The sequence below is a fragment of the Cupressus sempervirens genome, chromosome 5 (assembly GCF_028749045.1).
Source record: "Cupressus sempervirens isolate cs-2001-9-10 chromosome 5, ASM2874904v1, whole genome shotgun sequence".
Taxonomy (NCBI): domain Eukaryota; kingdom Viridiplantae; phylum Streptophyta; class Pinopsida; order Cupressales; family Cupressaceae; genus Cupressus; species Cupressus sempervirens.
Window position 1 is genome coordinate 391006701 of NC_143122.1, and position 13286 is coordinate 391019986.

Here is a 13286-nt window from a genome sequence, read left to right on the forward strand (position 1 = left end):
CGGACAAAATAATGTTGCAATATACACTCACAAAAATGTTACTATATCAATGAACAAACGCTGCTACGATGCACGTACAAGATATACTTCATTGACTACTTACAGAAAATATATATTTCAGTTCGGAATTCTGTAGACTGAATCACTCGTCGTGGATTTTTTCATTCGTGTTTGCCGATTATAAAAAATCTATTTGCGTCGGCCTACATGCTCAGATCAAAATGCGGTGTTAAATTTTCTGCATCGCCTGCAGATCGAGTCACCGTTATTATAAATATTATTCGAAATGTTTGTACAGGAAATGGATGTGTAAAAATGAAGCCTGGAAATAAAATGACTCTTTTCTGGTGCTTATTTGTAGGTAATTAAAAATGCCGTGTTGGCGAGAAACCGCAGGCAGTTTGAGCCCCGCGTTGACAAAAAAAAATTGGGATTTATTAAGAATTCGGAGCAAGCATTTGTGTTTGTTAAAGAAACAGCTTTCTATTAATCTTTTTTGTTGGGCTTTTCAGATCTCAGAATTTGTAAAAACCAGAAAACAAATAAATAACATTCACTTCCTCTTTTTCTCCCCTTTATTAAGTTTTTTTTTCTATTTATGTTTAATATGTTAAAAATTGAAAAATGGATTTGAACAGAATCATTCTAAAAATATCTACAACAATATAGAGTATCTAATCAATAATAAAAAGGATTCAAAACTTTATTAAATTTATGAGGACCAAATTTGTAATTTTGTAGTAGATGCTTATTTTGAAATTGATAAATTGAAAAACAAAAATGTTTACTTAAAGATTAAGTTTTGCTTTTAAATATTGATAACTATAAATTAGAATAAATGAGAATATTATATTTATTAAATTTGTATAATAAGATAGTATATTACAAATACTTTCATAAAGTAGTGTAAAACAAAAATTGTGAAACAATGATATAGAGTCTCTTTTTAATCTACAAGAGCTTTAGAATAATTTAACCATGTGCCTTTGAAAGTAATACATACAAATCAAGGTTGGATATTAATTCTTTTTATTAAAATCATTTATTAAGATAATATACTTGAGATATCTATGCAAAGGTGGTGTAAAACAATGAGTAAAAGTGCTAGACCAATGACAAAAGTCCACTTTCAAATCACACACAAACTTTTGGGATGATTATAAGTAATGTCTAAGATTTTGAATATAATGTATGGCAAACATGCATGTAGCATGTCTATTTATATTTTGATAATCACAAAAGCTATAAGCAATATCATTCTTTAACAAATGCCTAAATGCAAATCAATGAGCTTGATCACATGTAGAAGAATAAGTAAGATGGATAGGGTGATTATCTTATGAAATCAAAATAAAGACTAATGTCTATTAATGTTTGCAATTGTCTATTATAGAAGTTAGGGAACAATAAAAAAAGGAAAAATAAATTAGACATGATGGAGTATGAAGGAGATTTTGTGGTGGTAATTTTTTCAAGAGGAATAATGATTGGTTGAGAAAGGGATAGCAAGTAGATCAAAAATAGCTAGAAAAATTGGAGATTGACAATTGAATTGAAATATTTTTGGTTTGTTGGAGAGTGTATGCATGTATAATGGTTTTTAATCTAGGGGTGTTAGTCGCCGTATGCAATTAATTCCATGGTCCAACCTTCCAAATAAGATTGCATACATATTGACAACTAAGAAGAGTGAGGATAATAGGTAGAAAGTTGAAGAAATACTTTTAAAATGTTTGAAAAGATAGAGTATGCTCCTTTTTGCTTCTCCTATATGTATAGTACCCAAGAAAGAGTGTGAAAGGAGAATGTGTGTGGTTGAAGGGATATTAATAAGATCACCATCATATATAGGTTTCATAATCCCAAAATGGATGGCTTGATAGATTGTTTGATTGGTTCCACTTATTTTCCAAAGGTTAATCTAAAAAGTGGATGACATTAGATTAGGATGAGACATGGAAATGAGTGAAAGACATCATTTAAAACTAATGAATGAGTTTATGAATGGTTAATTATTCCCTTTGGGCTTTTAATTGTAACTAGTACTTTTTATGATGCTCATAAAATGAATTTTTAAATTATTTCCAAAGAAAATTGTTGTTTGCTATCATGAAGATTTTTTGGTTTTTTTAGTACCTAGAAAGAAGAGCATCCACCATAGTTTAGGATAGTTCTAACAAGGTTACATGAGGAGAAATCATTGATAAATTTGAGTAAGTGTATGTTTAAGAAGCCTGAATTGGTTTATTCAGACTTTGTGGTATCCACGGATGGAGTAAAATGGATAAGGAGAATATTCATGCCATTATTCATTTCCCTACACCAAAGAGTGCATCTAAGGTAATAACTTTACATGGACTTGCTGATTTCCATAAAAGATTATTAAGAATGATAGTCATGTAGTTTATCCCATGCTTGACATAAGTAAAGGTAATAAAAGTAACTTGTATGGACTCAAGAGGCTAAAAGAGCTTTATTTTTTCTCAAAGAAAAGGTAACCAAACAACCCATACTTATGTTACTTGATTTTAACAAAGTATTATAGGTTGAATGTAATGTCAGTGACTTAGAGGTAGGGGTTATTCTTGACTGAGAAAAGGGCTTACTTAATTAGAAAACTAAATGATGCTAAGAATACATTTTAAACATGTGACCTTGAATTATCTACATATCCTCAAACTTTGAAGAATTGGAGACATTATTGTCTTCTCAAGGACTTTGTTATCTACATAGATAACCATGTTTTTTGTTCATAAATAGTTACCAATTAAACTAAATCAAAAGGAAAACAAAATGGATTGAATGTCTTCATATTTTAATATTGTAGTTAAGCATAAGAAAAGGCAAGAAAATAAGTTTGTTGATGCATTGAGTATTATAAAAAAATTAAAATTAAAAATGATAAATGAGATATAGGTTATTAGTCTTAGGTTTTGTAATTTGAAGGAGATATATGTGAATGGTCCATATTTTAAAAATGCATATGAAATTTTCAACTATACCATTGTTATAGATGGAGAACATAAGATGGATTTTGTGCTACATGAAGGTTTGATTTTGAAGCCAATTGATTGTACATAACCAAAGGGTCAAAGAGAGAGAATCTTTTGATATTTTAGATAGGATAAGACTTACCTATAGTTAAGTGAACATTATTATTGGTCAAATATATAGGCTAATGTAAAGAGTTAATTGGAGAGATGCAGAGTGTATCAACATGCAAAGAGATTATAAGTTAAAACACTAGTTTGTACCAACCATTACTAGTTCCATGTAGATCACATGATTCTTTGAGTATGGATTATGTTACACATTTTATGATGACTTGAAGAGGTAACAATTATACATTTTTAGTTGTGGATACATTCACTAAAATAATTCATTTAATTCCTTGGAAGAGGATTAGTAATGCAACAAAAATTATTTTAAAAAATCAAAGAAGTAATGACATTTCATGGTATTCATAGGATTATTGTATTTGATATTAAGTTTGTGTATCACTTTTGGAGAAACCTTTGGAAGGCATGAGGTATGCATGTTATTTTAAATTTATCTTATCACCTCCAAACAAATGACCAAACTAAGTTAGTCAATATAAGTTTGGGAAATATGTTAGGGTGGCTTGTTAGAATTGCTCTAACAAGTTGGGATATAGTCTTGGCATAAGATGAGTTCGCCTATAGTGATTCTTCAAACAAGAGTACATGATTCAACCCATTCTACATTGTCTATGGCATGCATCCCAGGGTGTATTTGATCTCAAAGATCTTAATGCTTTGGAGAAGAGAAGTGCATATTGAGAAGAATTTTATAAATTCATCCATGACCTTCACAAGTAGGTTAAGACATATATCAAAGGAAGTAACTAGAAATACAATTAGTTTTTAATAAGAGGTGGAGATAAATTGATTCTCAATTGGGTGATCTTGTTTTAACATCTTAGGAAGAAAGGTTTTCTATAGGTGATACACCAAACTAGAGATGAAAAAAGTAGGTCCTTGCAATGTTCTTGAGAAGATTGTAATTGATGCCTAAAAGTGTGGCCTTTTATCTAGGATAGGGGAATTTAATGTAGCTAACTAATATCACTACAAGGGTGCTAAAGATCAAGGTGCAACATAGGTAAAGTTTTAATCCACTAAGTAACAACAATGACCTGAAATATTTTTTTAGAAAAATTGAATGCATTTTGGAGATATAATTATTGATAAAATATTGGAGAAAATAGTATTTTATGTATTTGGTGAAATGGACAATTCATACTTTGAGGATGTCTTGTGGTTAATAACACCTAAGATATTAATCTATGGTCAGTCCCTCAATGCTCATGAGCTAGAGCTCATAGTTTTTTCATTCCATAAAAATCTTGATGTAGGGGCATCAACCCCTCTTTCTTTTTATTTTGGTTTAGGTTCTTGTTTTCATTTTGGATTTGTGAATGGTTGGAGTCAAAATTCCCTCTTCCTTCATTATTTGACATATTACCTAAAGTAGTGTGAATTTTATTTCCTGTGTTTGATGGAAGAGGACTATAGGTTCTTGTTCTCCAATTATCCCCTTTTTGGAATGTTGTTGAATCACCTATTGTTGCAAGTAGTGGCATGAGCAAATATGTGAGTTAAGGAATGGTGAGGAAAGGGAAAATATATTAGACATAATAGAGCATGAAGAATATTTTGGGGCGATTATTTTTTATAGTGGAATAATGATCAATGGCGAAAGGAGTTGGAAGCAAAATAGAACCAATTAGAACAACATGAGAGAGTGGTTAGTTTTAAGGTTTTGTTTATGTTTTCTAAAGACTGTGTGTATATGTTTCCTATAGATAAGAATACATGACCAATTGTATGAGAGGAATTAGACCACATGGAGTAACTGGCTTATGAAATCTAATGCAGTCAAGGAGAGAGAATCCCCAAAGAAGATGTCTAGCCTTGCAACTAGACTAAACAACAATAAAAATGCCCACCTCACAAGAAAGATGCATAAAATAGAAGAATATTATTCTATCTATATTGTCTTAAAATGGACACACTCGCATTTTAAGACCTTTTAGCCCCCTTTTCCATAATTCCTCACTTGGACCATGGATGGACATATGCTCATTGTCTCTTTTTCTCTTCTCCTCTTCCATTTCACTCTTATTTGACATCTCTCTCTTTCTGACATGGTCTTCTAGGTATTATCTCCCTACCCTTTTGACCATATTAATATGTTATCTTCCTACCTTCTCCTGACATTTTATGTGGCCTATCTGACCTATCCTTTGGGACCAGGTCAACTGAGTCCTCCTCGGTTGACATGGTTTGGACTAGGTGAACCCAAGTCGACCTGCTTCTTAGTGATTACGAGATTTAGGGCCCGAAAGTCCTTAAGTTTTCCAATTATTAATTCTACTACCTATCGGCATGAGTTGTTTTCCCGCCTAAAAACTATTATAAAGGGAGGCTTGGGGCTTCATTTTTATATCACATCCATCTTGTCTCAATAATTTCTCAAGTAAGTCAAGCTTCTACTCCCAAGTGAAGATTTATGCCTTTTGCATTCAAGTGTTCAAGCAAGCAAGTTTCTTCAAGCATTCAAGTATATTTTATTAGCATTTCCTCTTTGAGATCTAGCATGTTGTTTGTCATCAAGGGAGGAGAAATACATTGAGGCATTCATTATCTTCTTCATTAATGGACATTTACATCCATGGCTCCATGATGTATGGTAGATCCATTGCAATTGTGGAGATATCCTACACCCTTCATACTGAATTCAAGATCTACAATGCAACACATTTACATACACATGGGCAAGGTGAATCCTAACATTTATCTTATTCGTTACAGACACTTAAATTTACATTTCTCAATTACGATTAATTCTTCAACCTAGGGCTTGACCAAGGCAAGCCCTTGTCAAACCCCAACCCCCAAACCTTTACTTTCTATGTTGACTTACAAGTTGGGAGAAAAAAAGATTGTAAATCTAGAACCTACAATTTGCAAGCTTTCTAGAGTCATCAGTTTCATAGTTGCAGACTATGTCAACCTAGTTATAGGACATCTTTCCATGTCAATCTAGTCCTTTAGTCTCAGATTCTGGGAAGATTTTTGGGTTTTGTTCCTTTTGTCATTTCATTCCTAGATTCATGGATGGAAGTTCATAAAAGATTCAAATCCAAAAGTTCTTGAGTAGAAATACATCTTCCTCTTTGCATTTCAAGTTGAGTCTTTTATATTTCTTTTCTTTTCATATCTTTACCCTAGATTTGCATATTAATTGGGTTGAATGTATTCACATAAAATATAGATCTACATTTCCTAAGAAATTAGTTCAATTTCACATTCACATTATCCTATCAAGGGCCTAAAAGGGTGTATTTTTTTATATATCATTCCTCTTTACAACCTAGATTTAGTATTAGCACCCTTATCCCTTTGGGTCCTAGCTAATCTAATTCAGATCACAAGTGGAATCATACTTGGAAATCCCCCAATTTCCCTCAAACACATATTTGAATGACCCAACATCTCATAAAGTGGATGCCTACATCTTATTAAAATGCTTCCACTTTACCACTAAACAATATCATCATCAAGTTGTGTAATGTCCCCACTAGTGAGGACAATAATACCTGCAAAACCAATGTTAGAATTTATACAATAATAAAATATAATTCGCTATTCTACCCTCTATCTCAACCCTACCTTCAAGACATCTCCACATCAGGATCAATAACCCTCTTGAGGATCCTTAAATCTCTAATTAGTTTTCTATCTTCTATGAAGTGCTTTCTTTAAGGTCCTTCCTAGAAGAGACATTCTCTATCCAGGTCTCTTGACACATATGCATATGTTAACATCTATAGAATATTTTGGCCTTATAACCATATTAAGATCACTCTATTCCCAAAGGGATTCTTTTGATCTTAAGCTTTTAACCTTATTAAGATCACTCTCTTCCCAAAGGGACTCTCTTGATCTTAATCTATTAACTATATTAAGATCACTCTCTTCCCTAAAAAGGGACTCTCTTGATCTTAAACCATTAAACATTAAGGCATGTGTGTTATCCATTTCGGATTACATCTTTGCATATACATATGTATATGCATTAATTATCCACAAGTATGTTTCATTAATATAAATAAATTCATAAACATAATTAAACAAATATAATCCATAAACATACATTTCTTATATTCCTCTTTGCCCGGTCCATGTGACTCTATCATTAGTTGGCCCTTCAATGAATTAAGCCTTCTAGATTATCTCAACCCTATATTTACTTTCTAAAATTCTTCCTTTTCTAATTATAAGGAAAGGATAAAATATACATTTTTGTTTCTTCTTTTCCAAGAGTCACAACCTTTCATAATACAAATCCTTTGAAAAGTCACAACACTCCATGGTTATAATCCTTTCGAAAAGTCACAACACTTCAAAACTAAAATTCTTTGGAAAAGTAACAATACTTTATAATTACAACATTTTTGAAGAGTCACAACTATTCATAATTATGACCACTTTGAAGGTTCACATCCTTTCAATATCATTGATACCTTTTCAGAAAGTCACTTCCTTATTTTCTTCATATTACATCTTTCCTCTTCCATTTTTCTTTTTTGAACTCCTATCTCCTCCTCCTCTTTTTCTGCCCCTCTAAAATAAACTTTCCTCCCTTTTATATCTTAATTTTAAGGAGTCATGTCTATTTGTTAAATATCTATTGACTTTTCATTACATTTAGTTAATTTATATTATGCTATGATATATTATTTGTTTACTTACTTATTTGTGTTTATTATTATTTATTATTAAATTCTAATTAAAAAGTCAACATACTTTCTACAATATTGTCTCTTGTATTTGATTTTATTTCTTTATTTATTCACTGTAATTTTATTATTTTTTACTTATTTAAAATATCATACTAAATATTATTTCATTGATAATATTAAATAATTATTATTTCTTATTTTTATATTTTAGTATTAATTTTAATATAACTTTTTTTTATTGGTAATATTTTGCTTTTGATTGGATCTACGAACCAGTGAGGCTACAATCTAGGGACCTCATCCTTGAAACTACCACTTATCAACCTGGTCGGCATGAACACCAATTAGTTGACACCATCCCCTTTATCTCTCCATTCTGGTGACCACCTTGTAATTCCCTTCAACTGTGACAACACACACCTCCACGGGTCTCCTTTTTGGCAAGTGGGGGGATTCGAACTTGGGATGTTGCATCAACACGACTGGCAACGACCAAGACTTTGTTGTTGCACTACGGAGTCAACCCATTTAATAGAACTTTATTATCATTATTTATTTAATAACATTGTATTATCTAAATATTATTAAAACTCTAGATTAAAATAGGAATATGAGAAGTTAACCTGCTAATGCAAATATTTAATTGTCATTGCCAATATACAACTGCAATAAGATAAATACATCGACCACCTTTTCTGTAGTTGATCATCCCTCAAATTATGAAACCACAAAAAAATACTACTTATCCTAGTTAATTCTCAAGATCTATTACAATATCCTAATAATATAGAATTCTTGCTACACTTCCCCTTGCTGAGCAAGAACTACTACCTTGTATATATATAAGATTATTAGTCACAAGTTGACTCACCTCATCATTAATTTCCAAGACAAAGGGAAATGTATCACAAACAAATAGGTTAGGACCCAAATCCAAAGAACAACCCCAAATGAATACATTGTTCCATGAAAATATATGAGAGGGTCAATCAAATGTATGATAACATATAATAATGCACTAATTTGCATCACATGTCGTGAATCTCCATCACAAGTCGCAACTCATCACCCTGACCATTAGAATAGAAAAGCTAATATAGGACCAAACAATCTTAAGATAGCTTCATTTGGAAACATCAAAACATGATGTGAAGTTATACATAGGAACTCCATAACACCTAGACCATGTCATAAGAGTTGCATAAGAGAATAATATACCTACATTGATGACAAGATAAAACAACAAGAAAACCATCAAGTGAATAATAAGTAGATATACTAAAAGGAAATATTTTATGGGTGATGCAATTTTATAATGACCCAAGGACATTCTTGCAATAGACGTGCCCCAAGTGAATAAAAGATGTTTCGTAAAAGGAGTTTATGAATATTTGATAGGATTTGGAATGTAAACCCTATGCTCATTCTTGACCCATAAATCTTCTCCATCTATAAGGAAATGAAATTGCCAACTCTATAAATCCATAATTCTTGAAGAAAACACTTCATCATCAATTATCTTATTGTTATTTCTCCCACAACCTCTATAATGATCAATCTTGAAACAATAAGTGTTTCAATATTAGATTTCTCAACAATTATACTACCTCAGCAACCACTTGTTACAAATCCATCACCTTCTAATATGAAGTAGTCCAATCTCCTAAGGCGTAAGTTATCATCATATTTGGTTCTTATCTTTCATTCCATCCTACTTTAAAGGAAGTAAAGTAAATTTTCTAACATTTATTATGATGGAAGCAATATTCCTTCAACAATCAGGAATAACACCAACATATATTGCCAAGGTCTACCCAACAAAACATGGAAAAAAAAATTGTTAACCACATTACACTATTTCATTCCAGTATGGCATGATGTTGAAATTGACCCAACATTTTCTTATTTAACAAAATCCTCTACACATTATAAAGGCAAACCACATATGTAAACTACACATTATTGTTGACATTTCTAGCAAACCACATAAGTAAAGGCAAACCAAATAGGTATATCACATAAGAAAGGTGCATCATAGAGAAGAGATAGAGATGAAAAAATAAATATGAGAGGAAAATTGAAGTCACTGTCAAAAAGAGCAAGGAAGAGAGTTATTGGATAAATATGGCAGTTATCAGTACACCACTATAAAAAAAGGAGAGTTATTAGTAAACAAGAAAATAGTTTGACAAATTAGAAGAATTATCTTCACAATAAAGGATTCATTAGATCTAGATGAATGATAGATGGAAGATAACCTATCAAGGAAATACTCAAAATGATTTATGAATAAAGGTGAAAAGATTTGAATGTTGAATTTGAGGAAGAACTAGAAAATGTAAATAAGATGACATAGCAAGAGATCAAGGATGAAATCCAAAGTCAAAATAATTTATGGAAGATTCAAGAAGAAGTATTATGAGAACCTAATTAGGGTAAGGATAAAATTTTAGGGAAGCATAAAGGATGAGAATATATAAGAATGATCAAGAGAAAGGAAATATATGTAAGGTATGAGTGGAGAAGTATGAAGGAGTAAATGGATATTATTGAAAATCATAGTGAAAAAGAGAGGAATTCCATAACATAGAAGGAGCAAAAAGGATCTCACAAGATTTAGGAGAAAGTGATTATAGGTCAAATTTCTTGTTGATTTATCCCTAACACTTTAGCAACAAGATTGTAAAATCCCTTAATCGGGTAGTCTCTAACTACACTTGAGAGTCACTACTACATTTAGGCCTGAATTGCGATGCCCACCTGTTGCCCAAGTGACAGAACCATAAGTTGACTCCCATCAGACGGGCGTCAAACTTTAGTTCTCACAAATTGCAATGGATAGAACTGTCATAACTTGGAAGAAGGAAGGGGCAAGAGGCCATGTTGATGTCATCGCAATTGTGACACCACATTGTCACAATTACGATGTCTTAATTTTACAGTCCTCCATCACAATTGCGACAACTGTGTTGTGGAAGTGACGTCTAAATTTATGATCTATCTATCGTAGTTGACAATGTTGTGACAGTTGTGCTGTGGGAGCAACGACTATTCGTCGAAACATGGCGTCACAATTGTGACAGATAGTTGAATTAATAATAATAATAAATTACTGCTAGATAGCTGAATTAATAATAATAAAAAATTACTGCTTGCACATCCCACATAGATGAACTATCATATTCACATATATCCATATTTGGAAAAGAGAATACAACTGAATTTAAAGATTTATAAATATTGCAGGAATTGCATCCTAATTTTAATTCTAGGTATGAATTAATGACAAAATTTAATGTTTTAATTATGGGTATGATATAATGGATGAATTTAATGTTTTTTAGGCATTGTGTCCCTATTTGAATTATTTGTATGATGCACTGGCATAAGTTTATGTTTTGCATCTTTCGTTTAGAAGTCTTAGTAATTGAGAATGCTTTGGATTTATCTAGGTAAATGTGTTTCATTATTTTGCATTGTGAATATATGGGCTCTTGGTTTAAGTAATGGATTATTTACTTTCAGTGGTGCTCTATCGGAATAATTGAATATGAACAGTCAATTACAATTTTATGATAATGCATGTGATTGATGTGATTGTGAGATTAATACGTCACTCTTTATTGTAGAGAATCTTTGGATATACAGCTTAACATTTGACAAATTGTTTCTTTGGATAAAACACCCCATCAATATTTCTCAACTGTGTATTCTCTAATAATAACAATTGGAAATAATGGTCTCACAAAATGAAAGTAGACATTCAAATTAACAGTTTCCTTCAATCATCTTTTGGGGAATTTGATCATATTTGTGAAGGAGGTTCTATCATTTCTAAAGGTTCAAAGGTTTGCATCTCAATGTATTTTGTAGTCATATTATTGTCATTTTAGGTATAGATAATACGGTTGGCAATTGAATTTCATATGTAGAGAGTTCCTTTCATATTAGGCCTCGAGAAGGAAAATCAAGCATGGGAGCCTACTATTGAGCATGATAGGATTTGCAAGCCAAGATATTTGTGTTCCTTCAAGAAGCAATCTTTTCCATTAATCCATAATGTAGAGGAGGATCACACAATTTATACCATCCATCAGGTCTTTGAGGGTTGGTTGTTTGCAGCCAATGATCTGTTGAAAAGAATATATCGAAGGATAGACCATGAAGATCATGTAGGAGCATCCAGAGACTGCTAGACCATTGAAAGGATTTGGAAATTTCTTGATGACATTCAAAGTTTGTTTCTACTGGTTGATCCACAGGACTTTCTAAGCCTTTTAAATGGTGTTAAGAGGGGTGTGATCAGTGTCAGCAAATGTGCATACTGCCTTAACTTTGCTACTCTTGAGAAGCCTTAGGGATGCCTATAAGAATCTAAGAAACCTTGTGCCAAAACTTGTGGATGTTGAGATTGGTCCAAAGGGTGGACCTAGGCTTTAAGAAGCAGTTATGAAGTTGTTTCATTCAAATAGAAAATATCAAAGTTCTCATCGTCATCATGGAAAAGTTCATTTGTTGATGGCCTTTCAAGCTATTGAAGCTACAATGAGAAGTATCTTCTTCTCTTATCAATAGCTCGTGATTGTTGTTATGGGCAAGGCTAAATTTATGAATGGATTTACAACATATTCAACTGCTTCAGATTGAGATGAATGAGAACATCATTTGGAGGTCCATATCTTACTCATATGATTTACAACATATCTCACTCATACTTATTCTAACTCTTAGATTGAGATGATTGGAACATCATCTGGAGGTCCATCTGATCTTATCACTAAGATATATTCTCAACCTCCTTATTTCCCAAGTGTGGATGCTTCCAAGACATTGTTAAGTGACTAATGGCTCAACAATCCTATAAACATGCTTTGAAAGATAACTTCTTCATGACATAAAGTCTTTGCATACTCTATTTGAAGATAAAAGAAAAATCTACGCAAAGATTTGGATGTGGATATATTCCAACATCAATGAAAAATCAATGCAAAATTTTGGATGTGATTATATTCAAAGATCAAAGAAAACTCGATGTAGAATTTTGGGTCTAATTATATTTGAAGATTTAAAAAAATTCCTACATAATTTTTTGTAGAAATTTGGGTCTAATTATATTCTTAATAGAAAACCTTTGCATACTCTATTTGAAGATAAAAGAAAAATCTATGCAGAATTTTGGATGTGGTAATATTCCAACCATAGTTGGAAAACTCGCCAAATGCAAAAACTCGCCAAGCCCCCCAAAAGTTTAATCGGGAAAAACTCGACGATTTAAAAAAAAAACTCGGGAAAAACTCGGGAACCTAAAAAACCGCTGAAATTTAATTAAAAATACATTTATTTTGCAAAATTTAATGAGAAGATGCATCTAATAAGTTAATTAAAGACAATACAAAAGAAAGAAAGAAAGTTTAGATATATATAAATGTATAATGCGTACAAAATTGCATTCTCATGCAGAATGCTCATGGTAGGAAGCAAAATAGTAAATTACTAAATAGTTTCAATCTGTCAAACT

General features: G+C 31.8%; 1 protein-coding gene and 1 pseudogene across 2 annotated transcripts in view; one reads left to right on the forward strand and one right to left on the reverse strand.

The window, feature by feature from the left end:
• LOC149556441 (WD-40 repeat family protein / beige-like protein) overlaps nucleotides 1–243 on the reverse strand; it is a 161453-nt gene extending 161210 nt beyond the window's left edge. For both annotated transcript variants that reach the window (XM_089830752.1, XM_089830749.1), the window contains exon 1: nucleotides 104–243. The gene's annotated coding sequence lies outside the window, so the exon portion shown is untranslated. The remainder of the gene's footprint in view (nucleotides 1–103) is intronic.
• LOC149556442 (nematode resistance protein-like HSPRO2) lies at nucleotides 208–12643 on the forward strand (annotated as a pseudogene).
• Nucleotides 12644–13286: the final 643 nt, after the last annotated feature.